The 10,000-nt window shown below is 46.0% G+C and overlaps 3 non-coding genes across 3 annotated transcripts in view; all 3 read left to right on the top strand.

Annotated features, from left to right (window-relative positions):
- Positions 1–5,941: 5,941 nt before the first annotated feature.
- On the top strand, positions 5,942–7,881 carry LOC149408471 (small subunit ribosomal RNA). Its single transcript, XR_016305576.1, has one exon. It is a non-coding gene; the product is annotated as a small subunit ribosomal RNA (ribosomal RNA).
- Positions 7,882–8,210: 329 nt separating this feature from the next.
- On the top strand, positions 8,211–8,372 carry LOC149408470 (5.8S ribosomal RNA). The gene has a single exon (XR_016305573.1). It is a non-coding gene; the product is annotated as a 5.8S ribosomal RNA (ribosomal RNA).
- Positions 8,373–8,783: 411 nt separating this feature from the next.
- The window catches only part of LOC149408469 (large subunit ribosomal RNA), a 4,064-nt gene continuing 2,847 nt past the window's right edge, over positions 8,784–10,000 (top strand). The window contains exon 1 of the ribosomal RNA XR_016305578.1: positions 8,784–10,000. This exon is cut by the window's right edge and continues 2,847 nt beyond it. This is a non-coding gene — a ribosomal RNA (large subunit ribosomal RNA).

Raw genomic sequence — 10,000 nt, 5'->3', positions numbered from 1 at the left:
GACTCTTTCAATGCGTAAAGTGTATGTTAATTCATGTGGAGCGAGCCCAGATGATAACCGCAACAGAAGCGGTACATGATTACCAGAATGCCCATAAAGAATGTTTCATTACAGTTTCAGTTAAATTTAAAAGCAGTTTCCGAGTTGTTGCTCTGAAGGGGTACTGTCAGTACCTAAAACAGGGCAAGAAAGTGGTGGTTCTCCTCCAGAATGTTATTTTTTTTTTTTAACCGAATTTTCGAAAAAAAAAAGACGATGGAGACGTGTCCCGTATTCTGGTTAGGTTAGGGGTTAGTGACCGGATAAATCGTCAAAATCAAAATTCAACAAACCTTTAAACGGCGATGTGAGGTCATGAAAAGTGATGAAACAAAAACTAGGTTGAATAGGTTACGAGTATAAGTATTTAACCCAATTTTTGTTTCATCACTTTTAATGACTTCATATCACTTTTTCAATGTGTGTTCTGTTGTCATTGTGGTGATTTATCATGCAACCTGATTGCATTTATCGATTTTCTTTTAATTTTAATTAATTTATTTATTTATTTATTTCATCGACACTCGTGGCGGTTTTCGATAAACTTAGTGTGGCTTTCTTCAGTCGCCCTATGTATTATGATTATATATAAAATTTATGATCAATATGGTTCCATGCTAACTCAACACGGTGACTGTTCAACACACTTTTAAAAAGTGATATAGAATCATTAAAAACGATGATTTGTTTAAACCTAACCTAACCTAACCTTACCTAACCTAACCTAACCTAACCCAACCTAACCTAACCTGACCTAACCTAACCTACTTAACCCAGTAAAAAAAAGTTTTTGTTTCATCACTTTCCATGACTTTACATAACTTTTTAAATATGTGATGAATTATCATTTTGATGATTTATCCGGTCGCCGATCAATATAATATAGAAACCCAACTTACGACTTGTAGTATGATATCGAAAAAAGAAATCAATTCACAAACCTTTCTTCTTTTTTTTCGTCTTTTGATGAGTTCAAAACATTGTAGACGATAGATGGCGTAGCGGTTTCGGGGAAAATTAGGTTTTTTGTTATTATTCTTCTTATGCTGTGTACCTAAGTGTCATATTTATGTGTGAATAAAAATTATAAATAATAATAATAGTAATTATTTATTTTTTGGAATAACTTTACTGAGTAAAACCTAATATTGTAATATTTAATTATCGAAGATAATATTAGCGAATTCTAAAAGAAAATCTGAAAGAGAAAAATCACCAAAATAATAAAAAAAAAAAATCAGTCCTAGATGTGACCGTATCCTTTTCTGATTTTTCTGTTTCAGATTTTCGTTTAGAAATCGGTAATATTGTCTTCGATAATTAATAAATTAAATAAATCATTTTCGTCAGGAGGTGAGGGAATGCAATTCAGAGCGGCGGGCGCGGGTAAAGCGCGGGAGTAACTGGGACGCACTTAACGGCCCTCAACGTGTTTTCAAAATTTTCTTATTTAAAAATAAAATATTTATTTTTTTTAAATTTCAGAATCGAACTCATAACGTCATTCTTAGTGTAGAATAATAAATTTAGCCGCGGTTCGGTGCAGCGGGGCCGGCGATGAGTGGGATCTGATATCGAGTAGCGGCCGCGGGTGGACGGCGGGAGTAACTGCGACGCACCCGATGACGCCATTTGCCCCGGGCACGGTGTGATTTAAAAGAAAAAAAAACTTTTTTTTTGACGTATTTTATTTCAGAATCTAATTCGGAACGCCATTCTTAGTGTAGAATATTAAATTTAAAGGTTTCGAGAGCATTGGGACCGGAGCTGACAAGATCTCATTTCGGATGATAGCCGCGGGTAAACGGCGGGAGTAAACGGGCCGCACTTAATGGCCCTCAATGTGAAATTGTAATTTATTTATTTTTATAGATTTTTATTTCGGAATCGAATTCGGAACGTCATTCTTGCAGCGTAGAATAAAAAATTTAAATGTTACGGGAGCATTGGGACCGGAGCGGAGCTGAGAGGATCTCATTTCGGGTGGTAGCCGCGGGTAAACGGCGGGAGTAAACGGGCCGCACTTAATGGCCCTCAGTGTGAAAATGTTTATTTTTTAGTTTTCTTATCATGTATGTATGTATGTATGTATGTATGTATGTATGTATGTATGTATGTATGTATGTATGTATAATTTAACATTTCGATAGTGAGAAGACGTGAGCGACGAGGGTAAATTTATTTTTTCGAGACCGAGCGTGAGCAGTCGGGCAGACGGCCGGAGATGAGGCGACGCGGCTCGCGCTACTGCGGCCGGTTCCGCGAGAGGCCCGACCGCCCGGGCGTCCGTCTGAGCGCAGTCGAGGAGTCGGAGCGGGCGCATCGCGGTCTGTAATAGTCGGTGAATTTGTTTTATTCGAATCCCTTTTAAAATCGTTTTCTTACTATGTATGTATGTATGTATGTATGTATGTATGTATGTATGTATGTATGTATGTATGTATAATTTAACATTTCGATAGTGAGAAGACGTGAGCGACGAGGGTAAATTTATTTTTTCGAGACCGAGCGTGAGCAGTCGGGCAGACGGCCGGAGATGAGGCGACGCGGCTCGCGCTACTGCGGCCGGTTCCGCGAGAGGCCCGACCGCCCGGGCGTCCGTCTGAGCGCAGTCGAGGAGTCGGAGCGGGCGCATCGCGGTCTGTAATAGTCGGTGAATTTGTTTTATTCGAATCCCTTTTAAAATCGTTTTCTTACTATGTATGTATGTATGTATGTATGTATGTATGTATGTATGTATGTATGTATAATTTAACATTTCGATAGTGAGAAGACGTGAGCGACGAGGGTAAATTTATTTTTTCGAGACCGAGCGTGAGCAGTCGGGCAGACGGCCGGAGATGAGGCGACGCGGCTCGCGCTACTGCGGCCGGTTCCGCGAGAGGCCCGACCGCCCGGGCGTCCGTCTGAGCGCAGTCGAGGAGTCGGAGCGGGCGCATCGCGGTCTGTAATAGTCGGTGAATTTGTTTTATTCGAATCCCTTTTAAAATCGTTTTCTTACTATGTATGTATGTATGTATGTATGTATGTATGTATGTATGTATGTATGTATGTATGTATGTATGTATGTATGTATGTATGTATGTATAATTTAACATTTCGATAGTGAGAAGACGTGAGCGACGAGGGTAAATTTATTTTTTCGAGACCGAGCGTGAGCAGTCGGGCAGACGGCCGGAGATGAGGCGACGCGGCTCGCGCTACTGCGGCCGGTTCCGCGAGAGGCCCGACCGCCCGGGCGTCCGTCTGAGCGCAGTCGAGGAGTCGGAGCGGGCGCATCGCGGTCTGTAATAGTCGGTGAATTTGTTTTATTCGAATCCCTTTTAAAATCGTTTTCTTACTATGTATGTATGTATGTATGTATGTATGTATGTACTTATGTATAAATATACAAAAATCTCTTCACTTTATATGTTTTGTTATGATTTTTTTTTTCTCCTATTTACATATGTTTTAAAAGTAAAATTTTATTATTATTTTTTTACACTTCACAGACGAGTGTTTTTGGACTCTTGTAGAGGTAAAAATGTTAATTTTTAATTGAATATATTTTTAAAAAATGTACGTGTAAATATGAATTTATTTGATTTAATTTCAATGTCGTCTATTAAGTTTTTTTTTTTTTTTTAACTCAACAGAATAAATGATATAATATAACAATTCTAAAATGTTGCCTAGTCTTGTGGGTGCCGGGTGAATTTACTTTATGTATCAGGTTAGGTTAGGTTAGGTTAGGTTAGGTTAGGTTAGGTTAGGTTAGGTTAGGTTAGGTTAGGTTAGGTTAGGTTAGGTTAGGTTAGGTTAGGTTAGGTTAGGTTAGGTTAGGTTAGGTTAGGTTAGGTTGGGTTAGGTTGGGTTAGTGTAGGTTAGGTTAGGTTAGGTTAGGTTAGGTTAGGTTAGGTTAGGTTAGGTTAGGTTAGGTTAGGTTAGGTTAGGTTAGGTTAGGTTAGGTTAGGTTAGGTTAGGTTTGGTTAGGTTAGGTTAGGTTAGGTTAGGTTAGGTTAGGTTAGGTTAGGTTAGGTTAGGTTAAGTTAGGTTTGGTTAGGTTAGGTTAGGTTAGGTTTGGTTAGGTTAGGTTAGGTTAGGTTGGGTTAGGTTAGGTTAGGTTAGGTTAGGTTAGGTTAGGTTAGGTTAGGTTAGGTTAGGTTAGGTTAGGTTAGGTTAGGTTAGGTTAGGTTAGGTTAGGTCAGGTCAGGTTAGGTGCGATTACAATTTTTGCAAATAGATAAATTGACAAAAATTTTTGCCATTAAAATTTATGCCAATAAAATTTTCTGCCAATAAAATTTGATGCCAATAAAATTTGATGCCAATAAAATTTTCTGCCAATATAATTTTATGCCAATAAAATTTTAGGCCAATAAAATTTTCTGCCAATAAAATTTGATGCCAATAAAATCTTCTGCCAATATAATTTTATGCCAATAAAAATTTTTTGCCAATACTTATTAGCAAAAAATTGATCTTTGTCAATGGAATTTAAATTTAAAAAAGTAAAATAAATACAAAACAATACAAGAACAACACGTCAACTCAACAGAGATCAAATGGGAAAATAATTCACCGACTCCAGATATTTTCATATCGGAGGGTTCGGCTCGGTAGAACTCCTAACGGGGCCTATAAATAAATCCTACAGATCCCTCAACATAAACATTTAAAAAAATCTTTTGTTATCCTACATGTATTCAAAATGACCGACTTTTGCATCTTTATATATAAATTTTTTGATAGATCTAATACGCCTAAATTTTTAATAAGAGAGCTAGGTATAATGCCGGTAGCCGAAATAACGAATGGTAATATTTTTATAGTCTGAGAATGCCAAATTCTTTTTTTCTCATTTCCTAAATCTGTGTATTTTCTTATTTTTTCACTAACAGATTTTTGAATATTACAGGAATTCGGAATAGCGACATCGATGATATAAGTTATTTTTAAAAATTTTGTCATGTAAAACTATATCGGTTCTATTATGACTAATCGCTCGATCTGTTAGTTATATATTTAGTTAGTTATGTTAGTTATTTATTATTATTATTATATCTATGTTAAGTTTTTATTTTTATTTGAAATATGTTCTTATTGTGTAAATTTGAAATAACTACGTACCTCTGTATTAAGTTTTTTTAAACTCACCGGGAACGGTCGGTCGGTATCATCGATTAAATGAAATAATTTAAAATTTCCAAAATGCGAATACGAAAGTAAGTGACGAGAGTAAATTTATTTACCGAGACCGAGCGCCTTGTGCCCGGTTTCGCGAGCCGCCCGAGGCCCGACGGCCCGGCCGCCTGCGCGCCTTCGAGGGGTCGGAGCGGGCGCATCGCGCTCGGCGCCGTCCCGAGCGAGAACGCGACCCGGCACAGCTTTGTGCCCGCCGAGTGTGGCGGGCTCTCGATGCACGGCGTTCGCAAACTGCGGCGGCCTATCGGTCGTGTCGGCGGTGTTATTTGCGAGAAACTACGTGACGCCCGCTTCTGCGCGGCGTTCGCGCTCATGTTTTGACTCTGGAGTTCCGCGCGAGCAGAATTTTCAAAAGCAAAGGCGGAGGATTTTATCCCCGTCTCACTGTTGCCTCGCCAAAGGCGTGCGCTTTCGGTGTACACGTTTTACGAATGGGAATTATAAATCGGACGATAGCGTCGTCGCGGGTGCGGTCTCTCTCTCTCGGGCGGGAGCCGTCCTACGCGCGCTTTCTTCGTTTGAAGCAAAAATTTTCCCGCGGAGCTTTCGTCTAGCGACGGTCGCCGAGCGGGAGAATATAGCGGTACGCATAATGAGCGTGACTCGTGCGGGTGACTCCGTCGCGTGTTCTTTAACGCCGTGTTGTCCGCGCCCTCTACGCGAGGGCGGGCCTCTGTCGTTCGGAGGATTAAAAACCCTCCGACGGTGGTGCAGCTCCCTGGTTGATCCTGCCAGTAATCATATGCTTGTCTCAAAGACTAAGCCATGCAAGTCTCAGTAAAAGCCGAATTAAGGTGAAACCGCGAATGGCTCAATATATCAGTTTTGGTTCCTTAGATCGTACACGGTTACTTGGATAACTGTGGCAATTCTAGAGCTAATACATGCAAACGAGGTTCTGACCGGTAACGGGAGGAATGCTTTTATTAGATCAAAAACCAATCGGCGGCGGGGTTCGCGCCCCGTCCGTCGCCATTCGAGATGACTCTAGATAACTTTGAGCTGATCGCACGGTCTAGCACCGGCGACGCATCTTTCAAATGTCTGCCTTATCAACTGTCGATGGTAGTTTATGCGACTACCATGGTTGTCACGGGTAACGGGGAATCAGGGTTCGATTCCGGAGAGGGAGCCTGAGAAACGGCTACCACATCCACGGAAGGCAGCAGGCGCGCAAATTACCCACTCCCGGCACGGGGAGGTAGTGACGAAAAATAACGATACGGGACTCGTCCGAGGCCTCGTGATCGGAATGATTACACTTTAAATCCTTTAATGAGGATCCATTGGAGGGCAAGTCTGGTGCCAGCAGCCGCGGTAATTCCAGCTCCAATAGCATATACTAAAGTTGTTGCGGTTAAAAAGCTCGTAGTTGAAATTGTGTCCTGCGGTGTCGGTCTACCGAATGCGGTACGACAGGCACGTCTGCGGGGCTTCTCGCCGGTGCGTCCACCGCCGGCGTGTGTCGGTCGGCCTCACGGTCGGCCGCGCACCGAGGCGGGCCGTCGCGGCTGTTTACTTTGAACAAATTAGAGTGCTCAAAGCGGGCTAACACTTGCCTGAATATTGTACGCATGGAATAATAGAATAGGACCTCGGTTCTGTTTTGTTGGCTTTCTGATACCAGAGGTAATGATTAATAGGGACGACTGGGGGCATTCGTATTGAGACGTTAGAGGTGAAATTCTTGGATCGTCGCAAGACGGACTAAAGCGAAAGCATTTGCCAAAGGTGTTTTCATTAATCAAGAACGAAAGTTAGAGGTTCGAAGGCGATTAGATACCGCTGTAGTTCTAACCATAAATGATGCCAGCCAGCGATCCGCCGAAGTTTCATAATTTTAACCCGGTGGGCAGCTCCCGGGAAACCAAAGCTTTCGGGCTCCGGGGGGAGTATGGTTGCAAAGCTGAAACTTAAAGGAATTGACGGAAGGGCACCACCAGGAGTGGAGCCTGCGGCTTAATTCGACTCAACACGGGAAAACTCACCAGGCCCGGACACTGGAAGGATTGACGGATTAACAGCTCTTTCTCGATTCGGTGGGTGGTGGTGCATGGCCGCTCTTAGTTGGTGGAGCGATTTGTCAGGTTAATTCCGGTAACGAACGTAACTCTAGCCTATTAAATAGACGTGCAACCGGTATCACGAGGGTCCGTGTGCGCGCGGCTTCGGCGTTCGCGCGTCGGGGTCGTGCGTTTCGCGGTCTTCACTACCGGCGTACAATGAAAATCTTCTTAGAGGGACCGGCGGTATATATAGCCGCACGAGATTGAGCAATAGCAGGTCTGTGATGCCCTTAGATGTCCTGGGCCGCACGCGCGCTACACTGAAGGGATCAGCGTGTCCTCCTTGGCCTAACGGCCCGGGTAACCCGATGAAACCCCTTCGTGATAGGGATTGGGGTTTGCAATTCTCCCCCATGAACGAGGAATTCCTAGTAAAAGCGAGTCACCAGCTCGCGTTGATTGCGTCCCTGCCCTTTGTACACACCGCCCGTCGCTACTACCGATGGATGATTTGGTGAGGTCTTCGGACTGGTGCGCGGAAGCTCTCACGGGCATCCGACGCGTCGGAAAGTTTGACCGAATTTGATCATTTAGAGGAAGTAAAAGTCGTAACAAGGTTTCCGTAGGTGAACCTGCGGAAGGATCATTTCCTGTGTTTAATGTTTGTGCTTTCCATGATATGAAATATTATTATGAAACAAAACATATTATACATATAAACCATAATCGAACGAATGCTAAATTACTGCGTCGGAGATCGCCCTAGGGCGCCGATGCGAACCGAGAACCGCCGGCGTCGAGCGGAGGAGGGCTCCGTCCTCTATCCGCTCGTCCGGTGAAATTTTACCCGTCGCCGTGAAGGCGGCGGTACAAAATTAATCTTTTTGTCGAATGGAATTATAAACATTTCGAAAACGCAAACCAAATTGTAAAAACCGAAAACTAAAACGTATCTATTTATGTTTGTTTTATCATTATTACCCTGAACGGCGGATCACTCGGCTCGTGGGTCGATGAAGAACGCAGCTAAATGCGCGTCAGAGTGTGAACTGCAGGACACATGAGCATCGACATTTCGAACGCACATTGCGGTCCGAGCAAGACGTAGTTTGTCGACGGACCACTCCTGTTTGAGGGTCGCGCACACAATGCGACCAGACTGTTCTCTCGCCCCCGTCCTCGGACGGGGGCGCGCAGAGCGAGCGTTGCCGGCGTCGCCGGGGCCCGCGCGCGTCGTCTCCTCGGAGACGCGCGCCGGGACCTCGGCGTCCGGTTAAATTTGACGAAGTGCTCTCTCGATGCGCGCGATTTCCGCTTGCGTTATACCAAACGCGGAGGAACGCGTGCGAGCCTTGAGCTAGCGACGACGCTGAAAACTGGGCAGTCTACCGCGCGAGCGGTCGGCTGTCCGGGGCGATCTTCGCGCTCTCGGCCGCGCGCACCTCCGCGGACGCTCGTCGGTTTCGCGCCCGCTTGACAGAGTCTGCACGGGCGAGAATACGCGCACACTGTTGCTTTGCGTACTTCTCGAATTTATAAAATTTTTGTTGTCGACCTCAAATCAGGAGAGATCACCCGCCGAACTTAAGCATATCAGTAAGCGGAGGAAAAGAAACTAACGAGGATTCCCCGAGTAGCGGCGAGCGAAACGGGAAGAGCCCAGCGCTGAATCCTGCGGCCCCGGCGGGCCGCCGGGAAATGTAGCGTTCGGGAGGAGAGTTATACATACACGCGCGGTCATTAGTCACGGCTGCCTGTCCAAGTTCATCTTGAACGGGGCCCGCTTACCCGCAGAGGGTGCCAGGCCCGTGGTGACGGTAGCCGGCCGCGACGGTCTCTCTCCCTAGAGTCGGGTTGCTTGAGAGTGCAGCCCTAAGTGGGTGGTAAACTCCATCTAAGGCTAAATACTACCACGAGACCGATAGCGAACAAGTACCGTGAGGGAAAGTTGAAAAGAACTTTGAAGAGAGAGTTAAAGAGTACGTGAAACCGTTCAGGGGTAAACCTGTGGAACTCAAACGAGCGAACGGGGAGATTCATCGTGTCTTCCGTCGGGGCTCGCGCCTCGCGCAAACCTTCGCCTTCGGCTTTCGGGTCGGGGCGGTGGGTGCGCGGGTGCGCCGTCAGGCTCCCGGAGCGCGTGCACTTCTCCCTTAGTATAACACCGCGACCCGTCGCGCCGCGGTCGAATGCGCCGTGCGGTTGACCCGTCTCGCTCTGCGAGGCGGAGCCGCGGTGTCCACGGCCGCGGCGTACATTACGCAGCGACGGTAGAGAACGAGGATCGCGTCCGCCCCTCGCGGGCGTCCGTCGCGCTGCAGCGGCGTCCTTCGCGTGGCCCCCGGCGTCTAGTGCGTCGCGGGTGTCGCGCGTCGGGTGTCCGTCGTTAGCGGCGCGCTCTCGGACGGGACGCGTCCCGGTCGGCGGTGGTTTTGTTTTGGGCACTCACAGGACCCGTCTTGAAACACGGACCAAGGAGTCTAGCATGTGCGCGAGTCATTGGGAACACTGATAAACCCAGAGGCGAAATGAAAGTGAAAGGCCGGCCTCGAGCCGGTCGCAGGGAAGATGCGCGGGCGTCGTCAGACGCCCCGCCGCATTCCCGAGGCGTTTCGAGAAAGCCCCCGTGCGATTATCGAGACGCACTGAGAGCGTACACGCTGGGACCCGAAAGATGGTGAACTATGCCTGGTCAGGTCGAAGTCAGGGGAAACCCTGATGGAGGACCGAAGCGATTCTGACGTGCAAATCGATCGTCCGAACTGGGT

Source organism: Hesperophylax consimilis, unplaced genomic scaffold (assembly GCF_061612785.1).
Source record: "Hesperophylax consimilis isolate HC1 unplaced genomic scaffold, BYU_Hcon_1.0 scaffold_263, whole genome shotgun sequence".
NCBI lineage: Eukaryota > Metazoa > Arthropoda > Insecta > Trichoptera > Limnephilidae > Hesperophylax > Hesperophylax consimilis.
The sequence above is the reverse complement of the archived record's forward strand: the minus strand, read 5'-3'. Positions and strand labels throughout refer to the sequence as shown.